Source organism: Temnothorax longispinosus, chromosome 5 (genome assembly GCF_030848805.1).
Source record: "Temnothorax longispinosus isolate EJ_2023e chromosome 5, Tlon_JGU_v1, whole genome shotgun sequence".
Lineage (NCBI taxonomy): Eukaryota > Metazoa > Arthropoda > Insecta > Hymenoptera > Formicidae > Temnothorax > Temnothorax longispinosus.
Genome location: NC_092362.1, coordinates 12,929,378 through 12,944,655, shown reverse-complemented (window position 1 = coordinate 12,944,655; position 15,278 = coordinate 12,929,378). Strand labels below are relative to the sequence as shown.

The 15,278-nt window shown below is 35.2% G+C and overlaps 1 long non-coding RNA gene and 1 pseudogene across 1 annotated transcript; one reads left to right on the top strand and one right to left on the bottom strand.

Moving 5' to 3' along the window:
- Positions 1-15,278, top strand: part of LOC139813252 (uncharacterized) — a 60,083-nt pseudogene that overhangs the window by 21,390 nt on the left and 23,415 nt on the right.
- Positions 7,757-13,867, bottom strand: LOC139813612 (uncharacterized). The gene is made up of 5 exons (XR_011732192.1): positions 11,789-13,867; positions 11,417-11,573; positions 11,191-11,290; positions 10,321-11,071; positions 7,757-10,184 (listed from the first exon to the last, which is right to left on the bottom strand). It is a non-coding gene; the product is annotated as an uncharacterized lncRNA (long non-coding RNA).

The window sequence follows — 15,278 nt, the reverse complement described above, 5'->3', positions numbered from 1 at the left end:
CGGTAATTTTTTTCCGTCATTTAAAATGGAATTAAAAATTCCAAAAAAATCACACATTATCTGAGAACTACAAAGAATACTTTTCAGGGTGTAACCAATTTTTTAGACCGTTTTTCTTTAGTTTGTAGCTATGTAAGCAAAAAATTCTGATTTTTTGGAATAGTCTTAGTTTTTTGCTGTTTTCAGGCCTTAGAATTTATTTGAGACAAATTTTATCGTATGCATCTTGTTGTGGACGAAATTTGCAACAAAAAAGGACCCTTGTATTTTTTCGTACGACAAACGCTGATTTTTTTATTGACATGCAAAGTTATCCAATATTGCGCACAGGTCGGATAACGCTTGTTTTACACTAAAATAATTGTTTTTTATAAAAATTTACGTAATTTTTCGCATTATTATTGAACCATATTGCAGAGCCGTTTTCAACACATTCTCTCATTTTTACTTATTTATTAACAAATTGTTTACTTAAAAATTATTATAAACAATTAGAAAAACATGTTATATTCGTTGTACTCGTCGTCTCATTTTAACTCGAAAAATGTTTTTAAAAAATTTATTTACATTATTTATAACATTTATTCAAACATACAGACAGTGCAACTTTTGACTATTTTCCACACCACCTCTGAGGTAAAGTCAATGGTGCGTTCTTTTTCTGTGGTTTCCCCAGTAGACCTAATCGACAAGCATTGAAAATATGTTCTTTTGATGTGATAATTATTTGGATATTCCTTGGATACACTAAAACTATCTAACACGCAGATGTTGATGAAAATTAACATCCGCGTCTTGAATAATTATTTCAATCCTCAGTATCCATAGGCTCAGCTTGAATTACAATATCTTCTAGTATGTCACTTTCATCCTTTTCTGCCTCGTTTTGCTCAGCTTCTTGATTTTGAAAGGACATAGAAAAGACATATCTTCAATGCTTGTGGATTAGGCCTACTGGGAAAACCACAAAAAAACGCACTATTGGCTCAAAGATGGTGTGAAAAATAGTCAAAAGATGCACTGTATGTTTGAATAAATGTTATAAATAATGTGAATAAATTTTTTAAAAACATTTTTTGAGTTGAAATGAGACGACGAGTACAACGAACATAACATGTTTTTCTAATTGTTTATAATAATTTTTAAGTAAACAATTTGTTAATAAATAAGTAAAAATGAAAGAATGTGTTGAAAACGGCTTTGCAATATGGTTCAATAATAATGTGCAAAAAATTACGTAAATTTTAATAAAAAACAATTATTTTAGTGAAAAACAAGCGTTATCCGATCGACCTGTGCGCAATATTGGATAACTTTGCGCGTCAATAAAAAAATCAGCGTTTGTCGTACGAAAAAAATTCAAGGGTCTTTTTTTGTTGCAAATTTCGTCCACAACAAGATGCATACGATAAAATTTGTCTCAAATAAATTCTAAGGCCTGAAAACAGCAAAAAACTAAGACTATTCCAAAAAATCGAAATTTTTTGCTTACATAGCTACAAACTAAAGAAAAAGGGTCTAAAAAATTGGTTACACTCTGAAAAGTATTGTTTGTAGTTCTCAGATGATGTGTGATTTTTTTGGAATTTTTAATTCCATTTTAAATGACGGAAAAAAATCACCGACGCAACATCAAAAAAACGATGAAATCGAGGGTTTTCGGGATCCGAGTCTCGGACTTTGACGGCGCGTGCAAGCTAAACGACTGACTTGACGATAAATGTTGTTCAGATCATTATTGTACATAATTTTACGCTTTTACGCTCTACAAAAAAGATACGTATAGTTAGTTACCCTATCTTGTTTAATTTTTGAGATATTTGAGAAAAGATAAAAAAAAATTGCGTTTTTTGTTGATAATATTGTTAATAACTTTGTAATGCGCATGCGCATTGCGAAGCAAAATAAATCCCACTTACAGCACCTCAAATCAAAGCGATTCATGGTGGTTGCAACCTGGGAAGATTAATTGGAAGGTTCGATGTCTAATATGACTGGCCTATTGGTTTTTTGTTTCTTTGTAAAAAAAATTTAATATTTTTGTGTTACTTAACAATTATATAACTAATTAAAATAAACAAGGCTGATTATATATATTAATAAAAATTTATTTCAAAAGATCTTATGGTAATCATTCATATTTGAGAAAATTTCTATGTAATTTTTTATAATAATTGTTATTTTAACATAAATAATGAAAAAGTTTACGATGTAAAAAATAACAATTAAATCTCTGTTACAATTGTTTTTATATATAATTTTGAAATATAAACTATCAGCTGCACTCTCAAAATGTTTTGTTCAAGAGTTCTATATTACCAAACGTCAATCTATATTATTTGATATTTTTGATGTATGTAACAACTAAAATTTGAGCGATATCATCGACGAGATGCTATCAGATAACTAACAAATTTTTGTGACTATCAATAGGGCCCTAGAAGTTCGATAATTGAATCGTATCAATATTATCAACTGCGTGTAAATAAATTAAAGTGTATAAAGGCTCTCTTGATTAAATCATCCGCGAAAAAATAATCAGATAAATTTAGATCGAATTATATCTGATCAGATCTATTTTTATATCTGATTAGATCTAACTAGATATGGGATATAACAGATCTAAATAGATCTGGTTGGACTTATTGTACGCATATACATCGTGTGATAGATAATCATATATGAATTATGAATATATACTCTATAATGGATCTATCCATAAGGGCCTAGCGGAGTAAGCATGTGAAATCGGCCCTTGATCATACAGAGCTGACATTAATGTCACATGTTAGTACCAATATGATAAAACTTTCCACCAAATATTATTTAAAAAAATTCATTTTTTTAGAAGTTATGCAGGGAGAAAGTAAAATAAAGAAATGTATTTTTCTCGAAAACCACTTGACCGATCTTGATGAAAAAAATATATGTTATGTAGACTAATAAAACTAATTAACAAAAAAAATGTCCAAATTGTTTGATTGATGTTTTAATTTTTTTAGATTTTGTTTCTTCTTAAATTTTTAAAATTTGTAGATCTTCGCGTACTATTTTTTTTATAAAATTGTAGTTTTTCATAAAATACTACCTGCAAAATTTCTTGATTTGAGAACATTGTAATTTGTGGTACTATTTCGTAGATATTTCTACAAAAAAATAACTATTTCTACAAAAAATTAAATATTTCAACAAAAATGTACAAATTTCTATTTCTAGTGTAGTTATTTATAGAAATTTTTTCCGTCAGGGTAGAAAGGGACTAGAAGGCAAATTCTGGATAGAATAACCTAAATAGGCCCAGAATAGGCACTGACATGGATGCCATTATCAAGGTCTGCAAACGTTGGACCTAGAAAGGGACTAGAAAGGCAAATTCTGGATAGAATTTCATATATAGGCCTAGAATAGGCACTGGCATGGATGCCACTATCAAGGTCTGCTAACGTTGGACCTAGAAAGGGACTAGAAAGGCAAATTCTGGATAGAATTTCCTTAATAGACCCAGAATAGGCACTGACATGGATGCCACTATCAAGGTCTGCAAACGTTGGGCCTAGAAAGGGACGAGAAAGGCAAATTCTGGATAGACTTTCCTTAATGGGCCTAGAATAGGCACTGGCATGGATGCCACAATCAAGGTCTGCTAACGTTGGGCCTAGATTGGTCTACCATGCCCTAAAATAGGTCTACCATTGTTGGGCCTAGAAAGGGCCTAAAGGAATTTTCTAAACAGGCACTAACATGAAACCCTACGATTGTTGCCGTGAAATTATAGGTTTTACAATTTTTTTTACATAAAATTTATTTCTTTTATTATCATGAAATAATTCATTGATTTAATTATTATGTTTCTTAAAATAATTTTTAAAAAATTATATATTTGCGCTGGTTACGACATATGTAGACTATATATAACACATCAAATTAAGAAGTAGTTTACCACGTAAGGCAGTTGGCTCACGATCCAGAGTTCCCGAGTTCGAATCCCACCAAGGTAAAGTGTTGTTTTTCAAATACGAGAAAATATTTATAATTATAGACTGCATCTTAAGAAACAAATTTAGTTATAAAATAGTAATAAAATTTGAAGAAAAAAAAATCTTTTAATGTAAATATCATATAAAGATTACTGGAAAGTTGGGCATGTCTGGATAGGGCCTAGTTAGGCGTGCTAGAATAGAGTCTAGTCAGATACACAAATCAGGCTCTGACTTACACAAGCGTTACATCTCTGTGCAGGTCCTAACCAGGCTTCCTTGATAGGGCCTAGACAGAAATGGGGAAAAACTGTCTACAGCCTTTACAGGCCCCCTTTTAAAGTTCTACCCGGGACAGCTCCTGTTGTTGAAGTAGTAAATTCTTTAGTATTATTTAAATCAATTTAATTAGAGGGGTGTAAGGGGATTTTATTAATCCAATAGGAGCTGTGTTGTAAGTCTGACAAGTTAGTCGGCGCGTAGTTGATTAAAGTTGGAAAAATATGTAAATATAGTATATAAAAAATATTATTAGGCTACTATAAAATCTAAGCTCAGATCGTAAATGCTTTATTTAATATTGATTAATAATATTTTTGATAAAAAGGCCGCCTAGAACCTAGAATGGAAATATTGGTTAAGTTCTAGTTCAGACGATACTTCTTCGAGATACTTCTAAGTATCTCGACGATACTACACATATACTTCTTCTGAATAAGAAAATTTTAGCTTTTTGCGTTTTAGATACCTAGAACAGCTAGAATTATTTACACCGTCTGTCATTTATGGTGACCAGGATATAACAAAAAAGAAGAGCATTTTTGTTACTTAAAAAATAAAAATAAATTTTTAAAATAAGGCGAAGAAAACATGCAAAGTTTAACGTTATATTCACTTTCTTCGTTTCCCTATAAAAAGAAAAATATATATCTTAAAGATCTTTTAAATCAGAATACCTCCGTTAATAATTCTTTACATTCTCTTCCTGACGGCAGAGATTTTACCACTTCTCAATATAAATATAAATTTATCTTTTGTTATTGTTTTATTCAATTATTCCGGTGTTTTTATATTTGTGATTTAATTAGATTATTGTTTACTTTGTTTATATTATTAGGTGATTGTTTAATGTTTTAGTCTAGACTAATGTTTAATGTTTTAGTATGTAAACTTGAACATTAATTATCATGTTTTTTTATATTTATTTTTTTCTATCGTAGTAATCCGTCCCGAAGAAGACTAAGTACAGTCGAAACGTTAATGTGTATTGTTTATTTAAGAAATTATTTTTATTTTAATCCAATATCTCTCTGTTGTTGCTCGTGGCCGCTTATAAACATTAATAGCTAATATAAATTTAATAAGAGTAAAAAGAACATTATAAACTACTTTTTTTCTCGATATAGTTAATATGTAATTATTGTTATGCCTTTAAATATTCAATTTAAATACTATTATGCTAAAGTAAAGGTTTTTAATGTAAGACTTTTTTTATATAAGAGCGTATTGGCCAGAACAAGGATTTCTATACATTACATTTACGAATTTTAGTTTTTATGTTTATAAATATTTTTGGTAAATGTTTACAATTAGGGCCTGACCTTCGATGACCTTGACCTTGACATATGTTGTCAAGGTCACCCTTCTGAGTGACCTTCAGAAGGTTTTAGTCGGGGGTCGCTTCTTATTAAAAAGTTATAAACAAAAAAAGTTTCGAAAATATAGCAGTTATTTTAAGTACTGAGAGGCATAAACGACTAATATTACGTTTTTCTTTAAAGCAGAGAATACTTTATTTCGCGAGAAAGTCGCTGCTTTACCAAAACACAACATTTAAAGCAGTAAATTGTTGATAAATTGAAGTCTTTTTGTTAAACCAGAGAATACTTACATGGGTTAGATGACGCGCTTTAAACAGTTGAATATTTTTAAAGCGCGTCATCTAACTCATGTGGCATCTCGCATATTAACTTTCCACGTATGAAAAGTTCACGCATACACTTTTCACGCATACCGAGATTCACCCACACCCCCCTCTGCTTTCGGGGGAGGTGCGGTAGCCCCGAAATAGTTCACGCATACACTTTTCACGCGAACCGAGGTTCACCCACACCCCCTGCTTTCGGGAGAGGTGCGGTAGCCCCGAAATGGTTTACGCATGGGTTAGTTGACGCGCTTTAAACAATTAAATACTGTTAAAGCGCGTCATCTAACCTATGTAGATTAGTGACGCGCTTTAAACAGTTAAATATTTGTAAAACGCGTCATCTAAGCTACGTATTTTCCAAACTTTTTTTGTTAATAACTTTTTAACGAATAACGAGCGACGGCTAAAACCTTCTGAAGGTCACTCGGTGTCATGACCTTGACAACATATATCAAGGTCATTGAAATCGGTGAGGTCGCCAAACTTTTTTTTGTTAATAACTTTTTAATAAAAAAGCGACCCCCGACTAAAACCTTCTGAAGGTCACTCAGGAGGGTGACCTTGACAACATATGTCAAGGTCAAGGTCATCGGAGGTCAGGCCCTAATTGTAAACATTTACCATATTTTTTAAATTAATTATATTTTCAATCTTTATATTTATAAAACGTAAATGTAACGTATAGCACATCGTCGATTTGCCAACTCGAGACTCGGCACTCGGCGAGACGCGAGGAGCGATACCCGAAATGCATGGCATCGTGGCATAGCCGGCGCGTGCTAAGCAGCTACGTCACATCTCAAGCGAGAAGGAGACAGCAAATCGTATGTCTGCCCTTCTCTCCCCGCTCGAAGCTTGCCGAGTACCGAGTCAGCCGACTAGCATATCCCCTCCATCTGAGTAGTTCGGACACGAACCATAGCACGGAGACAAACCATGTGTGTACCGTTGCCAAGTGTAACGACGTAGTTGACGTCCACTTTCTCAGGCGGCGCGTCAGTATACGTCCGCTTAGAGACCCTTTAATAAGAGTCTGGCCATCAGAAATCTGATTTTAGAGCGTTTTGATTGGTCCGCCATTTTTTCTCTAATCTGAGTGGGGGTAGCTTCAGAGCATGCGTATAATTATAAACGTATTCAATTTACTGACTAGACCCGACTCCGAGTCAGGAAATCGAGTACGCTATATTATCACTATAACCTCAAAGTGAAAATTTAACCATTCGATGATCAAGGAATAAACCCTTATGAAAAGAAACTACAGCCAGTAAATATTACACTTGTGTAGTTACTACAGGACCCCCTGTAGTTATCACCGAAAGGAACACAATAATCTGTAGTTATTACACGCTGTAATTCCTTTAGTGCGTGAAATTCCTGTAATATGGAATACATATGTCTAATCATGAAGTGTGAAATCCACTACACGTGTTATCCACTATATGTGTAATATACTACACGTGTGGTAAGTGATTTGTGTAGTAGACTACACGTGTAATCCATTATATGTGTAATATATATACTACACGTATGGTAAGTGACTTGTGTAGTAGACTACACATGTAATTTACAAAATGTGTAATACACTACTACACGCATGTATTAAACGTAATGCTAACAGTAATCCATGAAATTTAAAATAGCGAGTCTCATCATATATGGAGGGGTAAAAACAACAGTGGTGTAAGTCAAATTTTTAAAAATATTTTCTCGTGTGCATAGATGCAATTTATATATTGTACAGATTGCATCGATGCACACGAGAAAAGATTTTTAAAAATTTGAGTTACACCACTGTGGTTTTTACCCCTCCATGTATAGTATACTTTTACTTTAATGCAGCTGTATATAAATTATTTCTATAAATATTGTTTGAAATTTATTAGATTTAATGTATCACTTTTTAACCACATTTTATTATTTTTTAATTTTATATTTTATAAGTAAATAAATATAAAAAAATATAAAGTATCAGTGTGTATACAGGGTATTCGCCATTTTGACATCATATAAATATATATTTTTCTTATATATATTATAATTATACACTACAGATTATTTTCCTATAATTCCACAGTGATATTACAGGCTATTATTATCCTGTAATATCGGCAAAATATTCACAAAAAAAATATTCTACTGATAAGTGAAAAAATTTGTTTCTTAAGATGATTTTTGAAAAATTATATATTTGCGCTGGTTATGACATATGTAGACTATATATAACACTTACATCAAATTAAGAAGTAGTCTACCACGTAAGGCAGTTGGCTCACGATCCAGAGGTCCCGAGTTCGAATCCCACCAAGGTAAGTGTGTTTTTCAAATACAAGAAAATATTTATAATCATAGACTGCATCTTAAGAAACAAATTTTTGAAATTTAGTTATAAAATAGTAATAAAATTTCGAAAAAAATAATTTTTTTTTATGCCGGGTGAATATCGGAAATCAGTGTCTTCTAGTATTAAGAGGACTGCAATCTTAAGTCTAGTGTCTCATGGTTAGAGGATATTCCTCTAGATTTTAAAATATCTTCTTGAGACCGTATTTCAAAGGAAAATCCTCTAAAATCAAGCAGGAGCCACTAAATGACAGGATACAGGCTATTTTCCTGTAATATTTTCCTGTAATCCGAGCGTATAGTACGAAAATATTACAGTATATTACAATACTTCAGTCTGTAATTTCGTGTAATACTTTTATGTAGTTCCTGTAATATAATTTTCTGTAATCCGCTGTAGTTTTTTTCCGTAAGGGAATTAAAAGAATAAAATGTAACAATTTGTTTTATTTTATTGCACTGTAACAATTTGTTTTATTTTATTGCACTGTGCATCGCCATTGACTTACTGTCATAATATTTACGTTTAACAATTGTTTTGTTATTCGTTATCCTCATTCTGTAAATTGCATATCTATTTGCTATCTTTAAATGTAAATTATGACACAACAAAATATGACTGTTACTCAAAATATCTAAAAATGTAGCAACTAAAAAGTTTTTGTAACCACGATTGTTATTGCACGATTTCTGATACCGCCTAAACATATACTCCATTTTTTTAAATAACTGAAATGTTTGATTGTTTACATAAAACAATGTATTGTTTTTATAACTTCGCAATCGTACTAATCGCGCATATTGGGACAAATTTCGATGAGTAGAACCTAAACTTCCAATACAATGCTTACAAAGTTTTGTATTTTTTTTAATGCTTGTTACAATGTATCCAGCGATACTATATAAAATATTACATTCTACAGTATTCAATTCTTTTACTTCCTGAGTTGTTGGTTCGTACGATAGATTGGCATTTGATTCATTACGAGACTCACATTTGTGTTCAGCAATTACATCAAGAAAACCTGTTACATATCGTGCATCATCTTCTTCGTAATTAGCTCGAGAAATTGAACGCATATATAAAGAAGTGGCAATTAATTTAAGATTATTTTTAAATTGTAAAGCATTTAATGTAACATTTTTACTTCGAAGAACAGAAAAAAGATTCTCTACGCAGTCTTGCGTAAGTCTACCTGTCAGTAAGAATTGAAATTTTCTCTCACGAAAGAGATAATCTGCCAATTCTAAAACAGATTTAGTTGAAATAATAACTCCCTTCTGAACAGGTTTAAAATCTCCTTTGTTACCAATATGAAGATTACTAAATATCTCTATAATTTCATTTAAAAATGAAACAGTATCTTTATATTTCTCTAAGTCTTTTGTACCCAAAGAAATGCAGCAGTGCCTTGAAGTCATAATCGTATACCATTTTACTATCATTTTAACAAAAAATGCTGTAGCAATGTATTCTGGTTTTGAATTTTCATCGGCTAAAAACTCCAAAGCAGTGCTCATTTCATGACTCAATAAATTTTTCGCTTTATTGACGCGCATTTTATCAAAATTATTCTTCGTATCGACATCATTCATACTTAATTTTGGCGTTAATAAAAATTGAAGTTCTTTTTGTGCGAAAATTATTTCTTCGAAGTGTTTTGCTTGTACCCTATCTGTTGGCAAATTATATTTACGTACAATATTTTTAGGTAGTAAGAGGAACTTATTATTTAAAATACACGCTTTTAAATTTTTTAATAAGTGGGGCACATCCGCGATAACATACAAATTACGATTAGAGTCAACTGGATGTGTTACATAATTTATACATTTGGTGTACTTTCCAACCGTAATCCCAAACGCTTTCCATAAACTGATTGCAAGATCCCATGTCGGAGGTAATGGAATTTACGGTAAGACCTATTGAGTTGGCTCTGTGAAGTATATCAACTATTATTGGTTGCAATGTAGCACCATTAAACCCGTTACTTGTAAAATAATAACCAATAATTTGTTTCCAACGACATGTAATACCGCATAACATAAATACCATAGCGTGTGACGCTATACCTGTATGTTCTGGTAAAGTTACATCACCAATGTAACTTTGAGAAGAATTATCAAAAAATTTTCCTGATGAAATGCTGATTTCATCATATACTAAACAACATTCTTTATCAATTTCGTTCCAATTCGACACCTTCAATTTTAAAAAATTGAAAATATCGTCCAAAATTCCGCTTTCAAATTTAAAGTTTTCTATTTTTCTTCGTAACGTTCTAAGTCCTGGCAAAGGAAATTTCTGGCGACGAAGTTCTTCGTAACCGGTGATGCCACAAGAAAACCTTAATTAAAGTGCTTTCATGATCGATTTGTTGCTCCATTTCTTTGCTCTTTTATTGTTCTTTAAAACTGCAATTTGATCGTCAGTGAAGATTTCTTGTAGCTTACTTAACAGAGCTGTATAATTAGATTGCTCTTTTTGTTTCTTTTTCAATTTTAAGTCATGTCGTACAGTAAGCAAGCATTTTTTAAATTTTCTTAGTCTAACATTCTGCTTTTTAATTATACGTGATTGTTCACATATAATTTGATTCTGTTTTTTTATTGTACGCGACATGTTTTTAACTTCACTATTTTCTTTTTTACTTTTGGCACTTTCTAATTGCAGTTCATTCTCGCAATCGTTATTTTCTTCTTTATTTTGTACTGATACAATACTTTGTACTGGTACAATACTTTGTACTGGTACATTATGTTTGTTAACACAGCCTACCTCATCATTCACTGAAGTATGTCTCATGTTTTCACGGTGACTTTTCTGATCAAATCAAATATTTAAGATTTACCATTACTAATTTACAATTTTTAAATAAATATATAATGCTTTTCCATAAATTTGCATCTGCCTCTTATATGCTTTTGATTTTTAGAACTTACGATCTTCTTGGCTTTACTTCCGAATATCGTTGGCACAGCATTTATCTTAAGCTTTCTTTTTCCGTCAACTCGGTTATTTTCCCACATGTGCGAAATGTACCTGAAATAATAAATAGTAAAATCTTAAATATTTCATTTTAGAGTCACGATAAAAACATTAAACATGCTTCATGAGGTATAAATAATTGTATAAATAAATCAATTGTATAAATAATCCTGAACATACTTCACAAAGAAATGATCTTTCAGTAGGTATCCACTCTTTTCTATTAACATTTGCTGCCCATTGAGCACGCCGAACTGGATCTCGGGGAAAAATTTTCATTATAAATCCCTTTTCGTCAGAATCTGTGCAGTCAGGAGCTACACAACCAGTCATGTTGCTGAAATATTTAATAACTACATAAATGATTTATAGATAAATCAGAAAAAATAACATTTATTATTAAACTATTACATGTAATACATACTGGATAAATTTATAATTAATTTTGAAGTTTTTATTACTGATGACAGTAAGTTTAATTTATATCTTAAACATAAGGTTATATTGTTTCATATAGATATTTTACAATAATGTAAAATTAAAAATACTTACCTAATAATCTGAATATAACAATCCTCTAATAGATAATATGTATAACTTTCTTTTCAATTACGACACTGATTCCACGATGCATCTTCTTCTTCTTCTATTTACTGCTTTCTTTTTACTGCTGATACTGCAGACAGTAACGGTCGCAATAAATTCCACGACCACAATGCAGACTGAGGTTAGATCATCGACATATAGCAACATATAGTATGGACTGCGCATGATATTACGTCATATTACTACGTCATTAGAGAAAAAATGGCGGACCAATCATAATGCTTGAAATCGAAATATCGAAATACGTGATGATGGCCAGACTCTTATTAAAGGGTCTCTACGTCCGCTGGAACGGAATGATCCCGGTGGCCGCTCTCAGGTTTCTCTCTGATACAACTTATCGACACAATATCAGATAACAAACATTATGAGTTCGCGGTACTGAATATGGGAGTTTCTCCAAAGACCGTGACCATGGGACAATGTGTCGAACGAGGCGACGTTTCACGTTTGCCGATAATTTCGAGAGTGACAGTGAAGAAACAAGAAACCCATCACGCGCCAAGATTTGATCATCGGTGAAGATCTGTAACGATGCACCCTCACACATGCATCATTCCCGGCGAAGAACTGCCGGATGCCGCCCGACGATCTCCGTCGGGCGAGGAAAGGGCGCGGTGCGCCCACCTTATTTTTAAACGACTTAACTCCGATCGTGTGCGCGACGCTCCGCCGCACCGACATCTTCCCGGGTCTCCGACAGAAACCGAGGGGAGCCGAGCGCCTCCGAGCGCGAGCACGCTTACCGCCACGCCGATTCCGCTCCGCTCCGCCGGCGGCGCGGCTCACGCGGGAATCGGCCTCCCCTCCCTAGCGTACCACCCGGGCGAGTATAAAATACCGGCGCCGCGACAGGTAGAGACACTCCGATCCGAGTCTAGCTACCTGTGCTCCGCTACCCTCGGAGACGAGTACCTTTCCGCTTCCTAGGCCAGCTTACGAAACGGGGTACAGCGTTCTGTGCCTCGTTCGAGAGTTCTCGAGCGCTGACCGCCTTCCTACCCGGAACACCCCGTCTGCCACGGTAACCAGGGGTCGAGCGTGCTCGGCCTCTCGACAAGGGTTCTTGCCGCCGGAACAGTCGGACCTCCTCGTCAACCGATCGACCAGCCTAGCCCCTGGCCGTTCGTTTTCCTTCCCACCGCGCCGCGTAATTAACACCGGACCGTATCGCGAGAAAGAAACCGCGCCGGATAACATACACGCGCCCGCGCCGCGAATCTCGCGCCGCGAGCCGACCAGCCATTGGCCGGCTTAAAGGCCCGTTCGCACGCGTACCGCAGCGCGCCGGTACGGACCGCCTGGTTCGCGTCCGCCGCATACACCGAATGCGTTTCCGTACTTTGTAATTATCGCGACCGTCCTATAGAATATAATCCGCCCGCGTCCGCCGCATAAACCGAATGCGTTTCCGTACTTTGTAATTACCGCGACCGTCGTCTAGATTATAAACCGCCCGCGTTAGCCGCATGGCCCGCATGCATCTCCGTTGTAACTATCGCGACAGTCTGTTGTAATTGAACCACCGTAATAAAACCACGTTCCGTATCAAAACTGCCTTCTGTCTCTGGGCCTACCATCGAACTCCTGGTCCGGCGAGCTAGTCCGCGTTCGATATAAACAGCCAAAAGGCAGGCCGTTACAGATCAACCAAAAGAAGTGATAGAAGAATTGGTCTCCATTATGAACGAGTACCGTGACTGTGTTGCAATCAATTTGTCGGAGTTAGGCTTAGCGACGAACATTGTTATGGACATCAAAGAATTACCAGGTAGTAAACCGGTAGTGTCAAAACCGTACCGAGCTAGCAATTCTGAACGAGAGGAAATAAGCCGAATTATTCGAGAGGGGCGCGAATCGGGGATAGTGCGGGATACAGATTCCCCTTACGCGAGTCCTGTATTATTGGTACGTAAGAAAAGTGGTGAATCACGTTTTGTTGTAGATTTCCGTAAACTCAAACAACAAACCGTACGAGTGCCTTTTCCTATGCTTAATCCGGATGATCATTTGGAACAAGTTAGAGATTGTGATCTTTTTATTACTCTTGATCTAGCGCATGGATATTTACAAGTTCCGTTGACCGAGGAAGCAATGCCAAAAACTGCGATCATTACGCCAGACGAAACTGTAGAGTGTACGCGAATTATTTTCGGGATGTTGAATGGGCCTGCGTATTTCACTAAAACGATAGATAATGTTAATTAATATACCATTTACCATAGTTACAGATTGCCAGGCATTGTTGGTATCTAAGTACCCAGAAGACTGTAAATCTGCAAGTAGTACGATGGAATAACACGAATGAATTTAATTAATTTGAGCGAATTTAATTTTAATATTACGCATAAGCCGGGTACAAAACTCGTTCATGCAGATGCATTGAGTCGAGCGCCAGTAGGTGAGAGTGATCGAATGAATGAGTATGGTGTGTTTACATTAGTGAATGAGTATGATGAAATTACCATGAACCAGAATAGCGATAAAACGATAGGACGTAAGAGCGTAATACTTAGAAAAACTGTGAATGAGAGAAGTAAACATGAAATAAGCGAGATAGAAGGTTATGAACTAGTGAACGGAATAGTGTACAAACGCCAGGGAGAACGATTACTCTTTGCAGATCCGCGAGCGATGAGAAAGGGGCTATAGCTATACGTTTCCACGATTTGAAAGGTCACCCAAGGTTGGACCGGTCAATCGCCATGTTAACCGAACATTATTATTATCCAGGAGTGAGGAGGTACATGCGACAGCATATCGGAGCCTGTATTTAGTGCGCGTTATAAGCGAGTCTACAAGATAATGAAGGACGAGATTGGGACAGTAAACTATTGGAGGCTCAAAGAAACCTAAATGATGCTTCTAATGCGACGACCAGGAAGAGTGCCTTTGAGTTGCTTTATGGGTACCAAGCCCGAAGGAATGAAGGAGAACTACGTAAAGTTACCGATGAGAGTACTTCGTATACACTACCAGAAGAATTACAGCAAGCAGCACGAGAGAGGATTGACACTGAGCAACAAAGAATGAAGGAGAGATAGATTGAAATCGCGCGAAGAACGTTCGATACAACGTAGGAGATATTGTATACATGAGAGTTGCTCCAATCGCTACAGGCGAAAGCACTAGGCTACAGCGAAAGTATCGAGGACCGCTGGCAGTCACCCAAGTGTTACACCAAGACACTTACAAAGTAGCTGATCTGCGACAGGAAGAACCGGGTCGACGTTACGCATCGACTGCCCATGCGAGCCAATTAAAGGTATGGCGACCACATGAGGAAGACAATTCGTCTGAGAGCGACGACGGAGATGTTGACAGTGTGTCTAGCCAAAAGGAGAAACAGATTCGAGAGCAAGAAGATGGCGAGACAACGAGAGTACAAGCTGACAACCAACCAGACGCAGAGGAAAGCGAAATCGAGAACTCGCAG